This window comes from Anser brachyrhynchus (genome assembly GCF_964034855.1).
Source record: "Anser brachyrhynchus genome assembly, chromosome: 2".
Lineage (NCBI taxonomy): Eukaryota > Metazoa > Chordata > Aves > Anseriformes > Anatidae > Anser > Anser brachyrhynchus.
Genome location: NC_137695.1, coordinates 14,506,983 through 14,521,630, shown reverse-complemented (window position 1 = coordinate 14,521,630; position 14,648 = coordinate 14,506,983). Strand labels below are relative to the sequence as shown.

The 14,648-nt window shown below is 37.6% G+C and overlaps 1 protein-coding gene across 1 annotated transcript in view; it reads left to right on the top strand.

Moving 5' to 3' along the window:
* LOC308190043 (uncharacterized protein) overlaps nt 1-14,648 on the top strand; it is a 316,509-nt gene that overhangs the window by 109,061 nt on the left and 192,800 nt on the right. The window contains exons 5-8 of the mRNA XM_080580892.1: nt 2,916-3,009; nt 3,893-3,965; nt 8,661-8,715; nt 9,342-9,437. The gene's annotated coding sequence lies outside the window, so the exon portion shown is untranslated. The remainder of the gene's footprint in view (nt 1-2,915; nt 3,010-3,892; nt 3,966-8,660; nt 8,716-9,341; nt 9,438-14,648) is intronic.

The following is a 14,648-nucleotide window of genomic DNA, read 5'->3' as shown; positions in this document are numbered from 1 at the left end:
AAATAGAGGAGAACACGCTAGTTAATTCTTAATATCCCTCTAAACACAGCCTTGCAAACTAAATTAGTAAACTCTATAGAAAGGATATTCTCTGCATAAGGTGTCAAAGCTCTGCCAGCACCGGAGAGTATTTTATTGAAATGTAAACCCTATAATGGATCTGGTTGAGTTTTCCTTGAGAGCATTTTTTGACGGGAGTTACATACAGTTACTTGAAGGCAACAGTATATTGGGAATATTTGGAGATATTGATATGTATTTGTGTGGTACAGTTCCTGTAGTCATAGTTCAACTGATCAAGGTTAGTTTATTTAAGGTTTGTTGGAGACCAGACACAATGGACGTGTTCAATCTCTTGTGAATTTAGGTAACTATGGGGTAGGTGTTTACACCTAAACTGGTATATTCTAGGCTGTCCTTACTGTCAGTGGGAGAAGTGGATTCTTTGGGAATGTATTCAGATAGTTTATTTTAGATCTCTGCTTAGGATGAGGTGTCAACTTGTCTACATTGTCTATGTACATAATCCCTGTTGTCTACATTGACTATGCACAGAGTCTAGGATGGCCAGTTCAAACCCAGATGTCTGTTTCCAGACGAAGTCATGGGAATCCTAGCAATGCTGACTATCAAGACATTTATTTTCCTTTGTGAAAAAAAATCTGCAATTATATCTTTAATATTAGTAATTTGATAGAATTCAGTTTGGATTTATATGTTTATGTGGAAAGATAGGACCTGCATGATAAACAAAGAAATTGTGATGAATTATTCAATGTTTTTCTCTTTATTCACTTCTATATTTCAAGAGAGCCATAATAAAGGCATTTATATATATGTATATATATGTATTTGGAAAAAAAATATTTGAAACATATGCGAACAGAGTGATTTCTTTGTTGCTTTTTTACACTCCAATTCAAGTGTGCTGCATGATACCTTTTCTGAACTGATTGCATCAGTCTAAAAGAATAGATTGTTGAATACGCCAAGGAACAGAAGTAAAATAAAGAGAAAAGTGTCCTCAGATCTGGACCCTTCATCCTTTTAAATCCTCTTGCATTTTCAGAAAGCACTCAGATCTTACATCCTCTCTACAAGAAATAGCCACATCAAAATTAGCAGCACTCAAAGACAAGGTAGAGGATGACTGCAAAGATTTTAAGGTAGACAGCACAGCACATCCTGTACTCATAAGTATATTTAAAACTGCTCAGCAAGTCACAGTGTGGGGTAGTTTGATTCTTTGTTAAAAAGAATAAGGAACTGTACCTGTTCTATACATATAAGTGGGCTCTATCATTAACAACAAGAGGCCTCCTTCAAGGCATTTATGGTATCAAACATATTAATTCCCTTGTCCTTGCCTTGCACTGCTTGGTGAGTAGGAATTAGATGCAATCAAGAGTGAGCTCTTATGGGACTTATTTTAGTCTCCCTTTCACCTAGGAAGAGTCTGGAGAAAGGGTTCCTCAGCCATGTGCCAGGTGCATGCTACATGCTTGCACCACTGCCTTCTCTGTGCAGCAGGTACAGCAGATTGTCATGCAATTTGGTAAGGGACTGAAAACAAAGCGGGGAGTTGGAGGAAAAACATGTGGAAAAGATAAAGGGTTTACAGCATCTCAATCTTAGAAATTTTTCTTATCCTGCGTTCTGTACTTCTTACGTTACTTATATCAATACAGAAAATGACATCAATATCCAGGAAAGGATCAATCCCAATTGCAACAAGTCAGTATAAAATTAGAAGATTCAGTAAAAAACTAGATGTCACTTTTATTTTTCTTTCCTGTGGCAGGAGAAAGGAGTCAGTGTTTAAAGTATGTGCAAATGCAAAAAATGTCAGTACACTCAGTATGATTAGAATTCAGCCCCACTTCTCAGTGTGATGTTGGACAGGCCATTCAGCTTTGGGCATGCAAACCTGTCATAGAAACTGCACAGGTAGAAGACAACTGATAGTACAGGGCTGACTGAGCACAAGGAATAAGAGAAAAATTTTCTTGGATAATTCCTATTTTCCTGACACTTAGTTTCTTTTTCTCCCCCTACCCTCCTATTTAAAAAAAAAAAAAAAAAAATTTGCAATTTTTCAACTGCAGATTAATGGAATATTCAGGTGGACAATGAATGAAGGGCAAAAGAAAAAGTCATTCCTGCTTATACCCTACAATCAGATTTTACAACTCCTTCTCGTATTTGTGTTTGTTGCAGTTGTATAATAGTGTAATAGAGAGGTGTGAAGGGTAGCTGTAGGTAAGCATTGATACATTAATTCTGACCACAACATGTAGTGTAAAATTAATGTTGAACTCGAGGTATACAATGCATTTTCAGTATACCAATCTATTTCTTTTTTTTTTTTTCTTATATGGGAACTAACTAAATTTAGCATTTTTAACAATAAAGAGTCCATGTAGGTCACCAGATGTTAGATCTCCCTTCTTCCCTTGTACCGTCTTTTATTTCTGAGCAACATGACAGTAACATGAGACCATGACAGCTTTTATGAAACATATACTTTAGTGAAGAAAAACAGAGAGTTTGAAATTTCTAATCAATCCTCTGAGGGACTGTTTTTGCATTGATAGTGTATTACAAATGATAGACTACATCATAAACTAACAAAGGCATGTCTGCTTACTTCCAGCTGATGGTGTCAAACAAAATTTCCAGTGGTAGTACTTTGAATTGTTAATTGTACTGAAATTGTGCTGAAATTCTTGACCTAAATATTTATGAGGGTATTGGTTCTATAGTGCTCTACACTGATGCCCTGCAATCTGTCTGTGTAATCAGGTGTAAACATGGTTATTCACATGCTCCCAGAGACAGTGGCAGTGCCCAGGAGTGAGAAGTATCAGACCCTGCAACTTGGGGGTTTATCTCTGTGTTTCATTTTCCCTCTGCAGATCAAACATTCCCTGAAGTGTGGTAGAAGACAGGAAGAATGACACTTGCTAATTTGAATTTCAGAACACACCTAAACCATATTCTGATCTCCAGGTAAGTGTCTGTGAGCCACACTTGGCTTTGACACTTGTTAAAACTTAATCACATATCTTTTTGGTGCCAAGCTACTGTACACAGACCAAAGAGTGGCATATGCATGTGCATGTGTTTAGGGGGTGGGGTTGGGAAGGGAATATTTTATTTGTTTGTACAGAAGATGTGAAGGGAAAACATAACTGGAAAATATGAGATCAGCTTATGAAAAAGGAGGAAAGATTCAGTGGCAACTGAAAACCTGAAACTACAGGTGTGTTGATGCAGTTGTTCTGTATGAGGTCTCAAGAAGGAAACATCTGGGAACATGTAATTTACTAATTTAGATGAGGCATTATTTTTATGTATTCACTCTTCCTTCTCCCCCCAGACTGCTTTTTAAAAATACCCTCAGGCATGTTGCTGGCTATATCAAAGTCCTTAAGCAGTAACTGTCAACTATAAAGGGGAAGAAAAACAAATGGCATATTCTAAATGTCAATAACAACTAAACAGGTTCTCTTTGTGAAGATCCGTGTATCTCTGAAGTAGTTTGGAATCCAAACCTGTACTGTGAAATGTGATTTTAACCACATAATGGGTACATATGTTGACCAGTGACTATTGTTTTAGATGCCTCATCATAACTGTTAGCATGAAGACTGCAAAATATTTCCTGTGCTGTCACCTATGATAAAATAAACAAGTTCATTTCAGTCAGGGCTGGATTTCTTTTGGAGGTGTTTGAGCCTTTGAGTTTTGTCAGCCTGAACACTTATGGGAGATTTGTTTTGCATGGTCTTGCTCAAATACTGTATATATCAAAAGAATGTGCCAAAAGGGTTATGGTGAGATAAACACCTATGTTGGTTCTGATGCAAGATCATCTCACTGTCTGTTTTAGATATCGGATTGAGACACAGTCTGGTCAACCAAAATTTAGAAGTCTGAATTCCTCATAGAGTCAGTGAAAAGGGGTAAGCACCTCTGAAGGGTGACTTGTGCAAACTGTCAAGTGGGAGATTATGAGTATGTACCATTGTGTTTGCCTGCAGCCTAAATATATCTGATGAACAGTACTTCTATCATTCATTGTATGTTTACTATTAGCAATGCCAACTGGCATATTTTACGTATGTGGCTTAAAGCAAAAAATTTAAAGAATTACCAGGATTACTGGCATGGATACTTCACAGGATACAGGGCAGATTTGCAGTTAGTACTGTGTGTGTGATTAATGACGGGGGTGAAAAAAGACCATTAAATGCTGTGCGATGCAGCTACTGGGAATGGTGAACAGAGCAGAGGTGTGTGATCCCTTAAACATACTTTTCATCAAATAATTAAATGCATCAGTCCTTCTGCACTCCATCTAATCTCCGGAGCAGCATGATCTTGTGTGAACACTTAACAGTCTTGAGGTATGCATAACGACCTTGTTTAAGATGTTCAAAAGTAAATCAAAAAGTGCTCAGAAGAAGATAGTTTGTACTCCATAGGCTTGGTGGACAGTATAGGAAAATGTGATATATAAGAAAAGCCTTTCTAAGGAGCACTAAAAGTATGTAAAGATGTCACCCCCAGTAATTTCTAGCATGGAGAAACACATCTGTCAGATCTGCCACACAAAGCTGAGTGGCTGCTGAGCCTGCGGTGAGTGCTGGCAGAGGGAGGCGGTGATATCTGCAGCTGAGACAGAAGCTGGAGCGAACATCTAAACCACACCGAGGGGATGGTTTGCTAAAGAGTGGAGTTTTGTCTGTTCTTCTCTAAGGCCAGCACCAAGACATCTTGGTTTCTGTGTTACTGGTCTCTGACTTCCCTGACACAGCACTGCTTTAGTAGTAGGGAGGAGCAAGGAAGCTTTGCCAGCAGAGCAATCTGGGAGTTGTGCTCGAGGCCAATTACTCTGACAGCCTTCAGGAAAGGCTTGTTTACCAGAATAGTTTTCTCCTGCAATTTCCCACCTCAGAATGGAGCGTGATCCTTTTCACATGTGTGCTGTGCACTATTTATAGCTGAGCAGCAAGAAACACACTCACAGCAGAAGTGGTACAGTCATTCAATGCAATACAAAATTTCTCTCCAAACCCAGACTTAATAAACACAATCTGAGATATATATTTTATGAACAAACATGATTAATAATGATGATTAACTCACATGAACTCTTATCACGTTAATAAAGTGAAGAAACATTTCTTAACAAGTGTAATAATGTGGTCAGGAAGGACGTTCCTGAATCACTGTTTTACATACGGTGGACACATTGCTTTGCCTCTTTGTGCTCAGTGAAGACCCCAGAGAGTACTCCACCTTCATGAAAGCACTGGATAAAGCTAGATTCAGGTCAGGAAGTTCTGGAGATGAGAATGTCACTTGCACCATGTGACATTTGTGTCTTTTCATAATAATACCTAATGTGCATTCTTAAATGTTTTTGAAGAGGCAATTTGTTAACTACTTTTCAATTGGTCAATGCATACACAGCATTTTATGGCATTCCTAGAAAGGCAGAATCTTCTTCTCAGTGCAAAAACTGGTCTTTAAGGAACTTATGGCTTGAATGTTGCTTGTTGCTGGAAAAAGTCTGTGCTTGTGAAACACAAGCTGGCAATGGATGGTGCAGAGCTACTTGAATGGAGCTTGTAAAAGATGTAATACCCCCCCTGTGACTTTCTGGATATGTCCTGTGCCCAAGTAAGGGAGAATATAGGCTTGTCTTTAGATCCATGGATCATCAACCACATCATATTGTAATCCACACATCAAAATTGAGGCCAAGATAGTAGGAAGCCAGGTTAGACCTTCTCCTTGCTCCTTCCCACCTATCCGGCATTTCTTTCTCCCCTTTGGTACACAGTGCCTGTATGCCCAGTGGGGTAACATTTTGAGAAGGACTATGCAAGGAAAGGAGAGGGGGGCCTAGTGCCTTGCTCACAGCACACCATATAAGTGCTAGCTGCAGCTTTACCCTGAAGGATCTTATTCTTGGTGACAAGCAGTTATTTCTGCGGGATGTTGTAGCTGGTTTATGAATGGGGTGACTGAGATGGTTGGCAAGATAGCTGGGCATCAAAGCCCAGTGCATTATAGCATTGTCAAGGCTTAATGCCCTGACTGACCACTCTCCCAGGTCTTGCAGTACCCTTTGAGACACTCTAGAAACCGCCTGTGAAGGGAAGTTATGTTCCTGAGTACATTTCCAAGGCATGCCCTGCAGCCACAGGGGCTGTGTCACTGCTGTTCCAGGGACCCTCACGGTGGACCTGGGCCTGCACTCACCATCAGTTTTGCAGGCACTCAGTGTCTGGGCTGTCAGTGATGCCATCTCTGCAGTTTATCCAGCAATGGGTTACTGTGCCAAAGAACTTCTCCATACCACCTTATCCTTCCTCTACATGCAGTTTATTTGCTAGTTCAGGCACTGACAACACCTGGGAACCAGTGTGGAGGGCTCATAGCCCTGGGGCCTACATCCAGCCATGATCCTGGTTTCTTCCTCTCCTCTGCAACCTTTTTCCAATGAGACCCATTGTCTTATGCAGGGGTATGTGGTAGACTCACTGCACATTCATAATATAGAAAAATAAGAGGAGCCTGAGTTATAGAAGATAGTGCATAACATAAAATCTGTATCTCAGGTTCCTGTTTGTGCATGCCCCCAGGAGGTACAGCCTGGATATGCTAGGATGATGGTCCACCTGAGCAGTGTAGACACATTCCCACTGTCTCCTCCCCTATACCCCCATTCTATTTTTATCTCAATGGTAGAATACAAAATTCAAACCAAATCCAGCTCTGGATGTCCTTAAGTTGCTTCCAGCTTTAAGTACAGCAGACTAAACTTTCCTGGGCTGAACAAGGCACTTGGAATCTGAAAGCAAGCCCGAGTTTTCCACATGGAGTCAGGTCCTAGTTAGAAAAAAGAACATATTATTTATAGTAGGAAATGTGTACTTGACTAAAAGGGTGCAGTGTATTTTTGCAAAGGCTTCAGACTGAAAATCGAGCAGGTTGGTTGTATGGTCAAGTCAGGTTGCATTTCAGCAGAGAGGCTCCAGGTGTGCGTTTCCAAGGCAGAAAGCATGTGTTTGTTAAATCCATCTTCCTGTTTGAGATAAATCACACTCAGTGCTTGAAGGTCTGCCATATAGTATGCATGTAGGATTTGAATGCGATATTATTCATGAATGGATAAAGTAGAACCTAATTGTCAGAGAATATGTTGAAGGGAATGGAAATGGCATTCAGGATGACAAGGAAGACAAGGCAGTACAGGGGCAGCCTAACGAAGTGACAGACCCAGAGGCAGATCCAAAGTTCTAACACAATTTTTCCTGGACCCTGTCATCTTAGCTGCTTTGGCATGTGGTCCGGTAACTGGGAACAGAGAATAATGATCAGAGAAGCAGTAGGTTGTGGTTTTGTACTGCTTACCACAAGGTCTCTCTCTCTTGTCACAAAGTATGTGTATTTATTTTCAAAAATAACTTAAAAACCTTTCTCAGATGCTATTTTTATGACACTGATTTTGGAGAAATCCTGTCAATGAGGTAAAACAACTTTCTAAAATATTGTTTTCTCATTATGCTAGTTGTTATGAGGAGAAATATGAGGAGAATATATTATGAGGAGACATTATTAGGAAACAGTCCCTAATAGCTCATTTATCTTAGAAGAGACATATATAGATAGATCTGTTCAAAGGCAAGTACAAGTATCCATAGTGACAACTGTGATCTTGTAGAGTCTTCTAGTATAAATCTACTAATGTGAATGAGATTGTGTGAATGACTTCTGAGTTTTTTGAGCACATGGCAACAGGGACAGGTAAAATATCAGCTGTTTTTAACAGCAGGTATGCCTTGCTATTGCCCATTCTTTTCAAGAATAGGAAAAGTGTTTTGTGGAAACAAAGGACTTTCAGTTGAAGTTCTGGGCAACCTCGGAACATTGCCTTCAAACTGTTCTTGGATTTGATCATCCTGCCATCTCTATGTGCAGACTTTCAATTGGTCTTGATAGTACTTCTCCACAAAGATGGAGAAGTCTAACAGCACACTTTTGCCATTACAGTACTATCAAGAGCTGGCAATGAAGGACATCACAGGCTTAATTAAGCATCTCTGTCTTATTCGTCTCACAAACATTGGGATAAGAGGTGACAAAGCTTTGGAGACTACAACAAAGTAGAGAATGTTTGGAGCTTGTTATGTGAGTGAGATCACAGACCACTGTGACTCTTAATGGCCCAAGATCTAATTTTCATTATTTCAGCTCTCTGAGAAACTTGGAGGTGTACCATATCCAGATCGCTTAAAGGATTTGCCTTCATATGGTAGGCTGATACATATATTAAGACCATAAACATGCTGATATAATGTAAATATCCAGAACATTACAGAGATGATAACCTACCAGAAAATTCAGAGTGGGAAAGAAATTGAAAAGGACTGACATTCATGAAATAATGGATATGCCATGGCTAAGAGCTGCAGGATAGAGGAATTGATTTTATTTTATTTATTTTTTAATGAGAAGAAACAGAAAAGTGTTGAGCATGCAGTAACCTTAGAAGCCAATGCAATATAAACTACTCACAAAGGCTTTCACATTTGGTAGGTGTATTTAATAATTAAACTCTGAATTTTTTTTTTTTTTTTTTTTAGCAATGAAATATCTGGACAGAAGGTAGAGGTCTACTGTGAGAGATCTGTGAATAGTGTATGTATATCCAGTTTCCGTTCCTCTGCTGTATTCACTAGCGCTAGTTAAAGGAATTTTGAATCCTTGTACATGGCAATCATTTTACTTTCAGTTTTTATGCTTGATTCACATTATAATGCTCTTAATAGAGATACATATTTAGCACCACTGTCTATGCAATAAAGCAAAGGTAGAAAGTTGCATATTGATTGATAATAACACATTCTGAGTAATATTTATGAGATACACTAAATCCAATGAAGGATCAGTATAGAAAAACAATCTTCACAGTTGTTTGGTTAACTCCTCCTTGAAATTTCTTACAAACAGGAAAATCTCCATAGGTCTGTTACTCATTGCTTAGTTGGCCTTACACACTGAAAAATTTCTCTCACCTTTAACTTCATTCTTCCTTATTTTATATATATATATATATGTATATGTATATTATATATATTTAGAGGTCGTGGGAAACAATTCATTATCTTCTTTCACAAAGAATATTTCTAAACATTTGAAAAATGTTATCAAATACTTCTTAGTCTTCTCTCTCTTGGATTAAGCAAGCTCAGGCCTTGCAAAGTCTCATGCTAGATCATCTTTTTTGAAAGATCACTCATTACTTTTCTTGGAACTTTCTCCAGATGGTTGATGTATTCCTTGACGTGCGATAACCTGCACTGGTCACAGAGCTCCACATGAGGATTTACCAACTCTGAGCAGAGTGGAAGAAATATTTTGTGAGTTTTACATACCACATGTTCATTTTCTCTAACCCATCATTATTGCTTCTTATGCAATGATATGATTATATTGTTTACTTGTGATCCATTCCAACTATTAGATTCTTTTCTACACTGTGCTTGTCTTGACACTTCAGTTTGTGTCTGTGCAGATTTTTTTTTTTTTGGTGTATGTGTGCGCACGCATGTGAATCCATTTGTTTAGTTGAATTTAGATTTCTCCTACTAACTAAGACCAATTCAGATGTGCATTCTGTGCTCCATAGGGTTTGGAGCCTTTAGCTTAATGTCATTTTCAAAAGCAAAAAACATCTTAATTTATCTACCAGTTCAATAACGAATATTATGCAGACAGTCTTGCAGAACCTGACCTGATAGATCTTTGCTCATTTGAAAATTAATCTTTGATAACTTCTCTTTGAATAGGGTTTCCAGTTCCAAGTAACTGTCCAGCTACCTCAAATCTACTTGTCTATGGGAATGTCCTGTGAGATGTCAAAAGCCAAAATCCAGATGCATGACAGTATTTATTCTCCTCTATTCTTACAGCTTGTTATCTGCCATGGAGAGAAATAAGTTTGTCCTGACATGATTTATTTATGAAAAATTCATGTTGGCTCTTACTCACATCCTGGTTATAGTCCAGATTCTGACAAATAGATCTTTTCATTATTTATTCTGATATTTTTCTAGTGATTTGAAGTTAGGCTCTGTTCTCTTTTTTCGAGGTTAAAAAAAAAATAAGTAAATGTTTGCCCTCTCTAGTCTTCTGGAATCTGTATTCCTCAAGTTGCTAAACAAAATTGCTGATGTCTCTGAAACTGTTCTCAGTGCTGAATTACATTAGGTCTAGCCAATCTCAACTCTACTATATAATCTGTGTAGATTCTACCATTATTCCTTCCTTTTACTAGCCTGATTTTCACCTTTCTATTTATGATTTTATTGGGCTATGAAATGAAAACTGCCCTTTTAAGCAAAGTTTGAAGTAAATAATTAAATAAATAAAGCATTGAACATGCTTTCAAGTTATAGTGGTTATTAGTGTAATCATGATAGCCTAAGAGTGTAAAAAAGGAAAGGTTGTGGGAAAAAGTGATCTCTTTTATTAGACCAACGGATATAGCTGGGAAATAAAGACAGACATCTGTTTCAGGTCTGTTCCTGAAGGCTTATCTATTTTTTTCACTATTAAATTAGACAGTCTAATAAAAGGTATTTCTCTCCACAAATCTTGCCTCAAACTGAATACTCTAATTTGCTTGCAATTAACTATATTGTGTTGTTAACTATCATCTTCTTCAATTTTTCTCTTGTTAATGATGTACTTGAAAGTGATTTGTCATGATTTATTTACTTTTTGGATTCAGTCGTGGTTATGTGTTTGAACTGATAGATTTTTATTTTTATATGTTTTTCATATCTTTTTTATACTTGACTTTAGTAAGTTGTGTTAATTTGTGTAGCACATTTGGTTTTTTATTGTGTCTTTCCTGAGTACTGGGTCATTCAAAAATGTATGATCAGGCCAAACTAGTCTCCCAGAACACTTACGCTTCCTCCAGGTGGAGGTGGCTGGTGCGGTACAGATGTTGGTGGCTACAAGCAGTGCAAATTTTGCTCCTCGTCTGAAGCTAGGGGTGAAGATTTCAAGAAGTGTTTTCTGTTAAAGAAAGAACTTGAAGGAATGTAAATGAGACATGAAGACTGATATACTTAAATGAGAAATATTAAAATAAAAACCATCAGGTTCATTCTATTTACCTTGGTTCTCTGTACAATAATACTGAAATAATACAGAAAAGTACTGCTAATTTCCTGAAATTGCTCTTAAGAAACTTATTGATTTGGTGGTTTTCTTATGTAAAGTGAGAAGGAAGATTAATAAAATAAGCCTCAGCATGCTAATGGCAACAAATATAGTAGATTTATAGACTTTGAGGTGGCTATCCAGATGAACCTGATTGTTCTTTTGCCTGTTTGTCTATAGAAATATGAATTTGATGATCTCATTAAAAAAAAAAAATGTCTTATCAAATTTATCATTTGGTAGCTATGTATCATGAAATTCTCTGTGTAAAAATTAAAATATGTTTGTCTAAAATCTCCACAAGTACAGAGTTACTGAGGATATCATAACTGAATGAAGAGAATAGCATGTAGAGTCATGGTATGCCTTGAGCAGCTGTCATGCTTCACTGTTGAAGTGGCAGTTTTCAACTGTAAGACCTGTATTTGAAAGTTGTCACTTTATTACATGCTTGTTTCCCCAAGGGTAACTGGGCATTTAAGTACATTGGGTTAGTTTCAAACACCCCTTCATTTTCATCAGGGCTAATTCTAAATACTCATTCGTACTACTGTAACCTCAACAGCTGAAAACAAATCGTAAAAGAGATGATCCTGCATGTCTGTGCATATGAATATGGAATTTTAAATGTATACACAAACATGTAATATCTAAAATTTCTCTTTAAAGTTAGAAAATATTCCAAAAATAACGATCAAAATGCAAAATATATGTCAACCATTATCATCATTTGTGAATCCTTGGAAACTTGCTACCAGTGATCTACCTTGCTACCTGTTCTTTGTGCTGGGACACTCCTGCTACCCTTCCACATCTCCTTGTTTTTATAGGTGGAAGGGGAAAAAGAAAGAGGAGTATTTCCGTTGGTTTGTGTATCTGGCTCTGCTCTTCTTTTTCTCTTTCTCTTTCCAAATTTCATCTTGAAGTCTCATCTTGTACTCATTCAGTCATGATTTCTTGGTGAAGCATTGGGGATCAAGATTACATATTACACATGTAAAGGATTATATAAAGCGTAATGCATTAAAGTGTTTATTGTAACACACTAGAGCAGCATATTCCTTGAGCTGGGGCTCAGAGTAGACTCAACAGTCACAACTTGGAGAATGCTTTCTGGGCTTTACAAAGTAATGCCTGAAAAGATGGGTTCTGAAGAAGCATCATATTTTGCACATATCTTAAATTTGTTGATCCTTGACTTCACACTTGATAGGGTATAAAATATATATTAGAAACAAGAGCACATTTTAATCCACAGCAAACGTAGATCACTAGAGAGAATAAATCATAACCCAGCCAACTATGTTTTTCTCCTTCTGCTTCCTCTCCAAGCTCAATTAAGACTCGACATGGTTTTTCTTCTCCCCAGTTCCCTTTTATCTGCTCCCCTTCTCGTGTTCCATGTCTTTCCCCCCATCCTCTTTATCTGATGAGGATAGTGCTGTAGGATAATGAGGTAATTCCTGGTCGTGTTGGAATTCCCAGACACCTGGATGATATATTTTTTCTTCTATCACAGACTGGGTCAGATATGACCTGATTACCCTTGTGTATTTCAGTGGTTTATGTTCAGGTTAAGTTAGTTCTTCTGGGATCTAATACAGTTTCTGTGCATGGCAAAATATGTAAATGTCCATCTTTAGATACAGTGATTTTGGTCTGGAAATTCAGATCTAGATGAATGGCTAGGAAATAGCTTAGATGTGTAATGAACAGAAGTGTTTTAGGTTTGTCTTCCATCCCATCGAAAACTTTACAGATGTCTAACTGCCGGCTTTCTGTCCTGGCATGGATCCAGTTCTGATTTGGCACTGACTCACTCTCCATATGCAGTGAGTGCTCCCAGTCTAGTGAATTTTTAAATACAACTACTCTACATACACCGTGTAAATAAAATATTAACCACTCTCAACTCCGCCCCTCCCCCAACAAAATTCTGCACAAAATGCCATTCCCAAGGCTGTTTTAGTGAGTCTAATCTAAATTAGGTCTCAAACAATGTAGTTTCCTTTTTTTTTTTTTTTTTTAATTTTATGTAGCCATTAGAATTATATGATTATTTCTTAAAACATTGGATTAATTTAGATTCAATAAAGCAATTACATCCAGCAAAGGGATTAAGAATTTAACAGACCTCCAAAAAGGCTAATTACAGGGCCAGTAATTTAGCTGACTGTGATGATTCAACTCAGATTTCTATTTCTTAAGCTTTTGTGGACTCACTCTTTTCCCTGGTGCTTTAATAACAAGCTTGCATGCAAATACTTGCTTCTCAGTGACTGAGGCCTATGCTGCTTTGGACCAAAATTGATTGCTGAAGTTACATGACTGAAATGCCTCAGGTAAAAAAATTGCTAAAAAGAAAAACATCCAGTAGACAGCTATGTAAAGTGTGCTGCCTGTCTGTCTCTAATGCTCCCAGGATGGAAAAGGTTCTGTAGATAAGGTCAATAGAATTAACACTCAATTACCCCTTAAATATCAAATAGGGTTCCAGGCATAGTTCTGACAACATTTGGGGATGATCATAATTGTGAGCCACATGCTACATGAGCTTATGTCATTAGATGCTTTTTCTTCCTTAAAATAACTACTCATCAGCTAATATGAGCTCACTCAGTCATATTTCATACTATTTAAGAGCATGGATGGTCATATACTGTGTAAAATCCCTTGTCCTTTTTGGTTCAGATCTCCCTGCTGATATAGACTGTCATTGCTCCCCTGAAGCTGATGGAGTCCTAAGGATTTACACCAGCTGAGGTCATACTTGTTATTGCAATCAATCAATAAACAGAGAGAGAATGTAAATCCATTTGTATGCTGATTAAATAAGTAGTTTAAATTTGTTTAATGCTTATTGAAATAGATACTGCCATTCTCATTTCTATAAAACACCGTGTTTTAGGTTCTGATATAAAGCCTGTTGAAATCAAGGTTTTTAATTAACCTCAGGGGTTTTTAGCTCAGAATGACAGTCCAACCTTTGTGAAATACAAAGTTTATTTCTAGCCTTTTTTAAAATCTCTTTTAATGGTATTTTCCCTTATTTAGACCCTGAATCTGTTTTGTATCCCATATTTTCTCTTTGAAGAAAAAAATCAAATAACAGTAAGCAGGACTGCAAAGTGTCTCTGAAGGAGATGTCACACAGTCAGTCATCCATTTACTATCTCAGCAGTACAAAAACTGACTCATATGTTTCCCCTTTTCAATTTTCATTGTCCTCTCCCCACCCACAGCCCTTGCTATCAGCCCCAGCAAGTAACTGGTATTAAAGACCTCCTCTTGCCTTTCAACAGAGGAAAAAAAAAATATATATATATTTTTTTGGTGTGCATGTTTGATTGTCCCAGTTTAGTCCCTAAGTCTCAATGGGGTTGTGCAGTCTGAAATCT